Source organism: Macrobrachium rosenbergii, chromosome 53 (genome assembly GCF_040412425.1).
Source record: "Macrobrachium rosenbergii isolate ZJJX-2024 chromosome 53, ASM4041242v1, whole genome shotgun sequence".
Taxonomy (NCBI): domain Eukaryota; kingdom Metazoa; phylum Arthropoda; class Malacostraca; order Decapoda; family Palaemonidae; genus Macrobrachium; species Macrobrachium rosenbergii.
In genome coordinates this window covers 52214882-52227525 of record NC_089793.1, presented here as the reverse complement: position 1 = coordinate 52227525, position 12644 = coordinate 52214882, and the positions used below count along the sequence as shown (strand labels likewise).

The window sequence follows — 12644 nt, the reverse complement described above, 5'->3', positions numbered from 1 at the left end:
GTTCATGTTTCTTCTCTCAGTAATACCATAAATATTTTATAAATAAACTCTTTTTTTATTTTCAATTTATTCTTTCGACACATTTTCAAATAGAATTATAATTTAGTCGTCAATTCCTCTTTCTTTTCTTGATGTGGCTGCTGAACAAATCTATATTTCTAAAATGTCACTCTATATAATATGCTGGACAGTAAAGTAAAGCAATGTTCTAAGTTTTCAGTTATTTCTTCACAACACAAACATTTTGTATCTTAGTCTATTCCTGTCTTTTAATTCTAGTCTCGCCCCCTGATTAGCATTTGTTTTTTTTTTTCAGGTTTCTTCTCTCATGCTTCCTTTATATTTTCTATGGATTTTTAAGGTTGTCTTATCATTCATTTCTCTCTGACATGCTTTTTTTTTTTTTTTTGTCCCAGTTATTTATCATTTCTTTTAACTGCTTACCTTTAAGTGATTCAATTTTTACTTAAGTTTATGTTTAATTCTTTCAGATATTCTTTTATTTGCAGAATCCAATGGGTTTTCTTACTGATCTATGGTTATCTCGTATAGGACCCTATTTCCACCACTCTCAAGTGTATGTTCCAGATAGAATATAGTTTATATTATTCTTCATGTCCCCTCGAGTGGCAGGAAGAGGCCACTATTTCGGATCTTTAAGCACAAATTATGTACTTGGTGCTTTCAGGGTTCTGTACACTTGGTGATCTACCTTTTGTAGTTCATCTATGTCTTTCTTGTCGAGTTTCATGACTTCCAATGTAGTTTTCCCTTTTTCACCCTGCTACAGCTTTTGCTGATGACTGCACGAGCCATATTTGCCTTCCTCTGCTTTGCTTTCATTTGCGCCCTTTTTATCTCTCCTCTGAATTTTTTGTCCTTCATGTTGCTGATCGTTGCACCCAGGTATCTTATCTGCTTAGCTGCATATTTTCTAAATCGTCAATACTATACCAATCGTTGAATATTAATATATTGCTTTTATCTTTGTTTATATTTAGGCCACGTTCGCTTGCTTTTCCCATAAGAGCCTGCATTGCTTTTGTTATTTCTTCAAGGGTGTGTCCGCACACAATAATGCCACTATCCTTGGGCCTATGAATTCATTCCTGAAATCTTTCGTTGTACCTTCTAACTTTTCGACTTTCAAGTAAGTTATTAGCAGAAAGAATACGGTTGAGCCATTGTACCCCTGCCGCCTTGTGCCATTTGCTACATTTCGCACTTTTTGTTCTACATGGCTGAGGCTCAGACTTCTTATGTCTTTTGTTTTGTGTAGCCTGTATTTCATCATGACCTCTATGAGCTCTTTTCTGTTAAGTGAGTCAAATGCTTTTCGGAGGTCTATTGATACCACATATAACGCAAAATGATGTCGGAGTTATTGGTGAAATATGGCTACGCGTCTACAATTCCCTTTCCCGTAGGAGAAGAAGAAGAAGCGAATTGTGTGAAATGGGAGAATGTCATGACCACAGGGAAAAGATCCATTACGGTCATATTTCAAATGGAAGTAAGGGGAGGATGTGATATGGCACAAATTAAATTTTGCTATAAAAGTTTATTTTATTTATAATTGTGTAGAGTAAAGGACTCTCGCTGCAGAGAAGTCTATAAATGCTGACTACAGCGCGCTGAGCAACCGGTTCTTGGGGGTGTCAAAAAGTCATCCTGAAAAATATTAAATTAAGGGGGTTTCCTCGATTCAAATCGAGCTCAAAATTGATCATCTTTAGGTTTCCCCTGTTTTCCAGCGCTGTAGGCCCCCGCCCCCGAAGCGGTTGAGTGTGTAGTGTTGTCATATGAGTAGCCATACATTTATTGTTTATACGTTATTCAGGCTATTGGTGTCTATATTTTTTTATAACAGTGCAGCAAGATATTTTATGATGATAATTTTTTCCTATTGATTTTATAGAGAGTTATCAGTGATAATATTGCGTTCTGGGTCCACTGCTATTTAGCATTTACACAACTGAATTATCTAGCATTCTAAATGAGCACAAGGCTAAGTATAAATTGTATGCTGATGACACATTTCTATTTTCCTGTCGAAACGGTAGAAGACGCCATTAGTAAAACTGATGCAATAATGAAAGATATAAAAAAAATGGATGTCAGCGAAGAAATTGAGACTTAATGAAGACAAAACTGAATGTATGCTATTTGGATCCGACAGTGCACAGCGAAAATATGGACACTTCAGAAGAATGACTATCGGTTCTTCAACAATAAATATTGTAGCAGCAGTGAAGAACTGAGGAGTATTTATTGATAATAAATCGTCGATGAAGAACCTTATATTGCATATTACAAAAACCTGTAACTATCATATTAGAAACATTACGTTCATTAGAAAATACCTAAACGGAGATACTCTGAAAGCAGCGATTTGCAACCAAAATACTTTCGAGGCTTTACTGCAACATTATATACTGCCGTCTCCCTAACTACCTACTAAGAAAATTGCAAGGAGTACAAAATAGAGCCGCCAGGTTAATAAAAGGACTACGTTCCCGTGACAGAATAACCCCAGCACTAACTGAGCTACAGTGGCTCCCAGTAAAAGCTACAATCGAATATAAAATACTACTTACAGTCCTTAAAGCACTGAAATATGATGAACCAACATATCTGAGAAACTGCTTAAGCTTCTTTAGACCCGAAATGAATATTGTAATCAAACATGCAAATGAAGCATGTAGGCTATTTGAACCTAGAACAAATTGTAGGTCAGGGAAGAGAGCATTTGTACACTGCGCACCAAGACTATAGCCCATAACAAAATACAGCCTGAAGTGAAGATTACAGAAGAAGAAAGCAAACTTAAAGAGGAACTGAAAGACTCCATTCCGCAGGAGCTACTATGCTAACGAGAAAACACTGAAAGACAATTAAGAAATATAAGAAGCACCCTATTTGGAAAACGTACGTGGGTCCGCCAGAGAGGGGATTATCCCTGTGGAGGGCTGTACATATAGATTATTAGGACTTTGCTCCCTTTGCGGGTTCTAAATTCATTACTAACGAGGATAACACATTAATGTCATTACTGATCGGTACCACAGTTAAGTACTGTGACCTCTGAGCACCCCCTATAGACGTGACCTCAGGTCATAAGTTGCTGCGAGATACGGCGAGAGGTAGGCCCTACGCGCCTCTCTCAAATTCTCGCGAGTACTGCAGGTTGATTTTCAGACCTCAGAGGACCGCTATAATATGTTACCTTGTTCCTGTAAGTTACTTGTGTAACCTTAAAGTATGAACACAATACAAGCTCATCAGATCAAATTACATTCACCATTCTTAAAAACTGAAACACGGAAAAAGGAAATAAAATGGAGGGATATTGAAACGCATTTGTTGAATTTAAAGTTAAGATTAATTTAATAACAAAAGTTTAAACACATCAAAGAGCAATTACATGCGCGGCAAATGAAATGAATTACTCAAAAGGGAATTACAACTCAAGGGACAAGTTATACAATAACCACGAATGCAGAACAGATAATTCTCAAGTTCGATATCAAAAATAAATTCCAAATATATCATTGCGCAATTTAAACGTATTGGTTAATTGATTGGTGGTGTGTGACAATGCAATTTTGGGCGACGTCACGCCCATACGCATATACATAAGGATACATGAATTGTTATAACTAAAACAGTGCTCTACACTTCATGCTAGAATCATAGGAAAAAATCAGGCAAAATAATGCATTCTCGAATTAGATGTGGTTCTTTCACCCTCATTACGATAATCAATAGAGACGTAAATATTTCGACAAAATACACAAGCATGCGAATGAATATATTTGGACTTCACATGACTACACGTGCAAATGCAATTCACAACGAGAAATCAAATCAATAATTTCTTATGAGAGAGACGATCCTCATAACTACGCAGTAAGTGGTAGGTCGCAAGTGAAAACACAAAAACACTGGTATTAATTTGTAATCATTTAGTCTGAAATGTTAATCAATTAGACATTTATGGATCAAACTGTATGAGATTTTGAAATGACAATTGCTGTGTAAGATTATATTCAGACGATTGATGCTTGTTCTAAAGATTGAAAAAGTTCTAACAATTTTTAGAATTATCTCAGAAAATAATTGTTGTGAGAAGAATTTCTCACAATAAGTGTTTTTGGGTAATATTTCTTGATAGTTACCCATAAGACTTTACGGCTTTTAAAGTCCGTTTTCTTTGTCAATAAGTTATATAGAAACGTGTATGTTCGTTTTGCATACTCAAGCATAATAAGGAATAAATATAACTTATATCGTTTACACATTTATTAAATTTTTTGCACTCATGACTTCTCACTTGTCAACACTTTCTCTTCATTGAAAATACCGACTGAAAATATTGCATTCCTTTGATTGGAAGTTTATTCCGAAAATCGTCCACTGGGAGAAAAATTACAATATATAAAATATATATTTTGTAATAGATTAAGTGGTATTTATTATTAGTTTTACCATTTTTTTGTATTATGTTCCAGATTTTTAAGGTAATATTTTTAATATTGCATAGCCTGTCCTTGTGCCTAGTATATAAACTATGTAGATCAGATTGGTGTACATCCACGTATTCATCACCGACACTACTCTGCAAGAAGCGTCCTATCTTTGTCGAGTGCAGCATTCATTGCTGCTCCTTGGAACGAGTGTTCATGGTTATGTTCTGAAAATGGTTTCCTTAGAACTCCCGACTACTCCGCCACACACTTTATGACCCAAGACCTCAGAGTCCCCTCTTCATTTATGTGCAAGGTGATTTGGTCCCCCTCCGCGGATCGTGGCCATGTCATAGGGCAGCATTAGAGCTACATATTAGACCACTGAATGGCTAAACTCCGTAGCGGTTTACTTGAGGTTCTTGGCAGTGTGCAACCCCTTTTGTTCATTTTACTGTACGTCCTTTCGTATTCTCTTTTAAGAAGAGGATTAATTCTGAGATAGAGCGTCGCCTTACAGTAGACCTCTTACCTACAGTATGTGGATGCTACATCTTCAGATAGAGTTGATGCCCTTATACCCCTTCTCATTAAACTCGTTACCTACTACCATAGACCGGGACTATCTAAACCGGTCCTGGTCGTTTCGGCCATAAGTCGCTTTAGGCCGTAACATCCAAAACAATGAAAGACGTTATGTTTGTGGTATTTACAATTATTATTTCATGTTTTACGTACATCCCAAGGGGGCTGGTGCTAAACGCAGTGCCCATTTTGCAAGTAAATGTGCTCAGGGCCGAAACGACCCAGATTTTGAGCTTGACCACAAACGGTGCAATGAGAAGTTCAAGTTCATATATCAGGGAATAGATGCATTCCAAGAACAGTGGGAGCAGGAATACTTGCATTCCCTAAGATTAAAGTAAGAGATGTGGTGTAGTGCATAATGACACCTCGCTGCATGTGGAAATTGGCAAGGGTGCACTCGTCTGATGCCCAGCTCTGATGGACTGGGCAGAGTTGTGAAGTTACAGACCAGCAACTGAGTGACAACCAGGTCAGTTGACAAACTTTATCTGCTGGAGGTCTCTAAGCCAGAAGATGTGTACAGTGAACCCCCGTATTCGTGGGGGATGCGTCCCACAACCCCCCCCCCCCCAGCTAAAATCCGCGAATACTTAAAACCCCTCTAAAAACGCTTAGAACTGCCCATTTTGATAGTTTAAACACAGAAAACCCCGTAAAAATGCATATACCTGAGTTTTTTTAATAGTTTTATCACAAAAAGTGCATTTATTCATGAAGATTATATGAAAATACAGTAATTAGTGAATATTTCTCAGTGAAAAATACCGCGAATGGGCGAATTTTCCGCGAATGATGGCTAGATATGTTCCACAGAGAAACCCACGCGATGCGTGAGTCTGTCGATCATGAGAACGCGAATACAGGGGTTTTACTGTATACTGCAGTTGCTATAGCTATCAAGCAGAAGAAACGAGACCAAAAAAGAGCCGCCACTAACTGGAGGCGATTCTTGCAGCAGTCGATTAATGATGAATCTATTTAATTGAACACAAAACTGTGTGTTTTGTGTTAACTCCCCTGGGAGGATGTTGTAAATTTACTTGTAGCTGAATTTATTTACTTAGATTTGCAAAGCAATTGATTAATCCTTAGGACTTTCTGGCACAGGTCTGAAAAGACGTTACGTGCACGGGAGAACTGTGTGCTTGACAGCCGTCCTTTACAATTTACCTTATTACCAGAGAACATTCAGTGGAAGGAATGACCCTTGTCATTCAGAGTGTCTCCCACTGAGCGATACAAATTTCCCACAGGGTAGTCCCGCCAGAGGACCTCTCGCGGTGCACTGTAGTCATTACTTAATAAGATTCTTTGCGGCGTCCATCCCTTAGGGTCCTAGCTGCTATAACCCCTTTTATTCTTTTACTGTACTGCCATTCATATTCCCTTTATTCCTTCCTACTGTCTGTTGATAATGTTTATTTGAGTCCAGCTTGAATGTGTTGTCCACTATTTTCTGTAGATGTGTTTTCGACTGAAAAATAGCTACACGTCCGTAGTTTTGTTCTGTTGCTATTTGATGGATTCTTACTAATCCTGTAAGAGGTGCAAATCGAGATCCAGGCAGTTTATATGGCGGCAGACCGGCGCCGTGCCGCGAAAGACAATGAGATTGTGTGTGACCTGAGGTCGATAATAATTAACAATAATATACAGCGAGCAAGTACAATTTACAATATGAAAACAGACGGAATTCCAATATGGATATAATACTGATGCCTGCGAACGAAGAAATACAAGGTACACGATTGACAACGAGTGAACAAACACATACATAGTTTAAAGGCACTAAAAAAAAGTAAGTATACCTTAGTTTTACCAGACCACTGAGCTGATTAACAGCTCTCCTAGGGCTGGCCCGAAGGATTAGACTTGTTTTACGTGGCTAAGAACCAATTGGTTACTTAGCAACGGGACCTACAGTTTATTGTGGAATCCGAACCACATTATAGCGAGAAATGAATTTCTATCACCAGAAATAAATTCCTCTAACTCTTCATCAGCCGGCTGCGGGAATTGAACTCCGGCCCATCGAGCGACAGTCTATCCGCATCCCGCTTTATAAGCAGCTAATTACGGGCTGCTCTAGGAGCAAGAGCCCGTGCTGGCACAGGGCCAGCTAAATCTGAAACAGCAACATCAATAAATCAGGAGACACTCTCACTGTTTCAAACTCATCAAGTACGGCAGAAAATAAGTCAGTGCTTAATAGATTTTAGATTAAGATATATTTAAATTATATTTAATACATTTATATTAAAATGGTTTAAAACGCAATTTTTTTTTTACTGAAGAATGACTCAAATAAATAGCTATTTTTGCGATACGCTTTTATAAATACTTAAATTATTGAGAACGGTAGAAAATATGTACGTAGCCAAAAATGCTTTATTAATTACCTTTAAAAGTAAAAATAAGCAATTTTATGTTACAATAATTTAATATAATTATATTTATTAACTTTTTATATATATAAAATGTTTAAAAAGGTAATAATTAATCTAGAAATGACTCAAACAAAGGGCCTAATCACCTTCGGTGGAAATTGGCCCAGAGACTCATATAAATACCTAAATTATTGAGAACGGTAGAAAATATGTACGCAGCCAAAAATGCTTTATTAATTACCTTTACAAGTAAAAATAAGCCATTTTATATTACAATAATTTAATATAATTATATTTGTCAACTTTTTATATATATAAAATGTTAAAAACGTAAAAATTAATCTAGAAATGACTCAAACAAAGGGCCTAATCACCTTCGGTGCAAAATTGGCCTTATTGAGAACGGTAGAAAATATGTACGTAGCCGAAAATGCTTTATTAATTACCTTTACAAGTAAAAATAAGCAATTTTATATTACAATAACTTAATATAATTATATATATTAACTTTATATATATATAAAATATTAAAAAACGCAAAAATTAATCTAGAAATGACTCAAAAATTATATATATTAACTTTATATATATATATATAAAATGACCTAAAATCCCTTCTTCGGTGGAAATTGGCCTCATGTAAACAAACAGTTGTTTTGAAGTTTCGCCGGAACGGAACCAGTCACAAAAACCAGTCAATTTCTACTGGAAATATTGACTGAATGATCGATTTAAAGGTCGGCCGATGTAAATCAAGGATCGAGGTTGAATTGGTGAGTTAGAAATCGTGTGAAAATTGATATTTAAAGTTAAATATGGTTGAAATAAGAGAGACATTTTCCCGCCTCGACCCTTTGGATACGATGGCGAATGTAAAATCGTTCGGCTTAATTAAAGCGTTATTTCCGTTATTTTCATGATTTAAATAACGTTTAAGGTTAAAGAAGTTATTGAAGTTATTGAAGTTAAGGTCAAACAGCCAGGTACTCGTTTAAGGAATGGTTCCGCCTATTGGCAAGGCATTAGCTCATGTTAAAGAAGGGGATCGGCTGAGGAAACTTATCATCTAATACTAATACGAACTTACTTAACTTTGCTGCTTAGCTGGGGGGGGCGGGGCGGAGCCGCCCAGCCCCCCGGTGAAGGAAACTCGCTTGTTCCGACACGATGTACAAACCGTCGGTCCTTTACATTAGGGGATTACTTTAAGGCGTGGGCTGGAAACGGCCGTTGAACTTCAAACGAGGTGGTTAGGCAGTTAACTACTGTCCGGGGGGCGGGGATCCCCGCCTGCCCGGACGTAAGGATTCCTGCTTGCTTTCAGCCGTCATGCATTGCTGACGCGTTTTCGTTCTCTCTGCCTGACTGTCGTTAAGCTCTCGTTATCCCGTTGGGATCTTTCTGTATTTTTTTTTATATATAAAAAACCCACGATTTGTGATAACCTTGCGTAAGCCGTCGTTCCCTGCTGTGTCTTGGGGTTTGACGGCCAAGGGCGTAACTGGAGTAGCGTGACCAAGTGGTAATGCTTCTCTCCAGCGGCCCTTTACGTAAATACTGGAGGCGCCCCTGTACTTTCGGAGATGTAGTTTGGGACGCAATATCTTCACTCCCCTACATCCATCGGGACGTAAGAGTTAGTTCCCTTCTTGGGCTTCCGCCCTCCGTGTGTAAGGGGCATCACTAATTTCATCCTACTTATGCCGAGTGTTGCTCGCTGCCTGTGCTTAGAGATTTGCGGGCCGAGTGAGAGATTACGGGCGTCGTCAATAAGTTCCGCTTCCACGGCGCCCCTTGGTGGCCTCCCTCTGTCCTTTTTTTCTCTTCCCGTAGGTTCTTCCTTCTCCCCTTAGTAGATCTCTCCTTTGCCCTCTTCGCCGCTCGTCGGGCGAAGACCGGGGAGGGGGAGCAATCGAGCGACCTCGCCTAGGTACCTCCTCCCGCTGCGTAGGGCTGTTTCCCTTGTAGCGGAGGAGCCTCCTCTACTAATCATCTTTGTTTTTCTTTCAGGTTGACAGTGAGCATCGCAGACACAGCAGTAGTTGGCTGGATATATCAAGAATATCTTGCATGAAGCAGTCCCGACATTCATTCAGTGTTGCTTCAGGATCGACCACAATACCTGATTAGATGACATATTTCCACGTCGAGATCGCTCTGACTCTGTTCCCGCTGATGTAGATCGATCGCTGTCATTGCTGGTTTTCATATATGCTGTTGCAATGCTTCCTGCGTATCTGTAGTCCATCTGCTCCTGCTGTTCCCTGTGTTATGCTCTTGTCAACTTGACGACAGTCTCTGGGCTGCTCTCCTGGTCTCCTGCCGCAGCCGCCCTGATCGCCTCCTGTCACCTCTGGTGACTTTCAAATGACATTCTGTCCGTTGCAGTAGCTCCTGCCTTCCGAACCGCTAACGTAGCTCCTGCATCGAATGTCCTGATCGTGCCCGCTTCTTCTCCTAGTGATCGTGCCCGGGCCGCCTGTTGTGTTCCTGCCAGCTGCCCTGGAGGTTACGATGTCAGCCATCCTGTAGAAGATGTTGGCGTGAAAGGGAAGGAAGTCACCTTGTGGAAGTAACGTTCCTGGCCGTTGCACAGCTCCTGCTCGCCGAACCTTTGCCGTAACTCCTGCATCGGCTGTCCTGATCATTCCTGCCGCTTCTGGCGGTCTTGCCCGGGCCGCCTCCGTGCGTTCCTGCCAGCTGCCCCAGAGGTTACGATTCCGCCATCCTGTAGAAGATGTCGGCGTGAAGATGTAGGAAGTGGTACTGTTGAGGTGATGTTCCTGGCCGTTGCAGTAGCTCCTGCCTTCCGAATTGCTGCCGTAGCTCCTGCATCGGGTGTCCTGATCATGCTTCTCCTGGTGGTGGTGTCCTGGCTGCGTCCATTGTGTTCCTGCCAGACTACCTTGGAGGTTACGATGTTTCGTGTCCACCATCCTGTAGAAGATGTCGGAGTGGAGGTGAAGGAAGCCGTCCTGTGGAAGTAGCCGCTGTCTTCTTCATCTTATCTTCGATTTCGTCTTCTGCTGCGTCTTCCCTTCCTCTCCCGAGGTCCAAGGGGGTCCCGAGAATCGGACAGACCTCCATCGGCCGAAGGAAAGGAATGCTGCTTCTTGCCCTTGATGCCCTTGGACGTCTAGGGACTGCTTCCTTCCGAGGAGGCAGTGGGTCTCTCGTTGGCTCTTCCCGACCTTCGGGTTAGGAAACTGATTGGCATAGCCGTGGGTTTTGTGTTTCGGAAGCCGCGGGCGCGCAGACCTCAGTTTGCGATCCCGTTCCCGAGTCTTAGAGGTTCCGCCTCTAAGATGGGGGCTGCTTCGGGCGCTCGTTCGCGAGCCGCTTCGAGTGCTCGAGATTCTATGGAAAATCGAGTATCCCGATCTGGTCTGGAGAGATTTTCCTGGGCCCAGTTCGGGAGCAGTGCGAGAGAAAGGGCCGAGGCACCCAGGTGTCTTGGTTCCTCTTCCTTCCAGCACTGCAAGCGGCCCCCGAGTGTTTGCCAGTGCTCGGTCGGGTTCCCAGCCTGGTGTCTCGATCCTCTCGGTTCGAACACCCGAAGAAGCAGGGAAGAGATTCACTTTGGGAGTCTTGCGGGACTTCTAAGGGACTGACTCTCTTCCGGGAGACAAGTTTCTCTCGTTGACCAATTCGCATTCTCTTGTGGGATCTTGCGTTTCGGGGGCCGCGAGAGCGCGGCCTCTCGAGGCCATGCCCTCGTTGCCAGTCTTGGAAGTCTCCGTCTAAGACTGGTTCGGCCCACGGTCGCACTTACGAGACTGGCTCGGCTCGACTTGGCTTGCCAGACTGGCTCGGCTCGCTCGACTTCGACTCGCTCGCTCGCCCGCCTGCCTCCCAGTCCGCCGCATACCGACCAGCTGGATCGCGTTCGCTTGATTGGCTCGGCCCTACTCGGTTTTTTCCGATTCGGGTTCTCGGCTATGTTCGAGTGAACTTTTTTGCTCTACCCAGGAAAGCGCTTTGCCACGGCACAAGTGCTCTTCTTTCCCCGTGTGGCAGTAATCTCCTTCGGTTGATTATTGCTCACGGTCCGCCTCTCCTGCTTATCATACTGGCAGGACAGGTAGGGATACTCTTTTCTCCTCACCTGTTCTCTTCTCCTCTCGGTTGTTCCGAGAGGCGCGAGACAGACAGAGAGAGCACTGACAAAATTTTCTTTCGTGTTCGGCTGCCTTGCGTGCTTTGGGTATCGGTCCCCCGATTCTCTCGTATTATAACCAGGTAGCCGAGGAGGGTTTCATGGGATCTGTCAAGGTCTCCCTCCAAGGGAAGAGGTACAGGAGTTTCACGCATCGGAAACAGCGAGGGTCTTCCTCTTCAAGTTACGATCGCCCCCGTGTTCTAGGGGAACTTCGCGCCAATTCATCGGCGCGAGGATCCCCGCGACAGGACCGCGGCTCCTCCAATGAATAACCTTCATCACTCGCAACCCTTGCAGTTTCCGAGGGGCCGAGAGTGTCAGGGACCGCCGCAGTCCTGGCTTCCGAGAGCGTTCTCGACCTGATGAATTCTTTTCTTCGAAGGAGTTAATTCATGTCGAGACACCAAGCTTCCACCCCTGCCTCGACAGAGTATGAATTCTTCTTGCCTCGGAGGGTCTTGCCGACTGCAGTTTTTTGGGCAATTCTGGTGCTAAGAAGAAGGACTTTGTCCCAATTTGGATCTCCGGTTTCGTAAGTCCTGAGTTGGCTCGACCCTTGGGAACGAACCTTTACTTGGTTCTGCCTTTCTCTTTCAGAGATTTGCCAGATACCCCGGTAATCAAGGTTCCCACCAGGGCACTGACTTGTCCTTTGGACAATGGCCAAGAACTTTGGGTCTTAGTCATCTCAACTCGACCTTGAGTTCAAGCCAGACCCCCCTCAACTCCTTAGCTAAGAAGTCCTAGGCTTCAGAAGAAGATTGCAACTGCTGATGCCTGGACTAAAGGATACTTATCGAGTCTCTGGAACTGGCAGCGACATTGCCGAGACCTGGGAATGAATCCCTTCAGGAGAAGTATCTATTTCCCTTAGGTCTCGGCAATTCTTTCCATCGAACTTTCGTCCCTCCACCTCTCCCGTGCTCCTGATTCGGGAAATGCCAGCCGGCTAGAGCTAATTGCCTCGGTACCCTGTCATCTTGCAGAAGCTTCCCCATGATGGAAAATGGAAGTCTGCTTCCTTTTCCCCGTTCTTTCCTCTTC

The 12644-nt window shown here is 42.5% G+C and overlaps 1 protein-coding gene across 3 annotated transcripts in view; it reads left to right on the top strand.

Moving 5' to 3' along the window:
* The first annotated feature begins 8078 nt into the window (after positions 1–8078).
* LOC136834463 (oocyte zinc finger protein XlCOF6-like) overlaps positions 8079–12644 on the top strand; it is a 48872-nt gene continuing 44306 nt past the window's right edge. For 2 of the 3 annotated variants that reach the window (XM_067097065.1, XM_067097067.1), the window contains exon 1: positions 8086–8214. The gene's annotated coding sequence lies outside the window, so the exon portion shown is untranslated. Of the gene's footprint in view, positions 8215–12644 lie in introns of all 3 variants that reach the window. The other variant, XM_067097064.1, reaches the window with a different exon arrangement.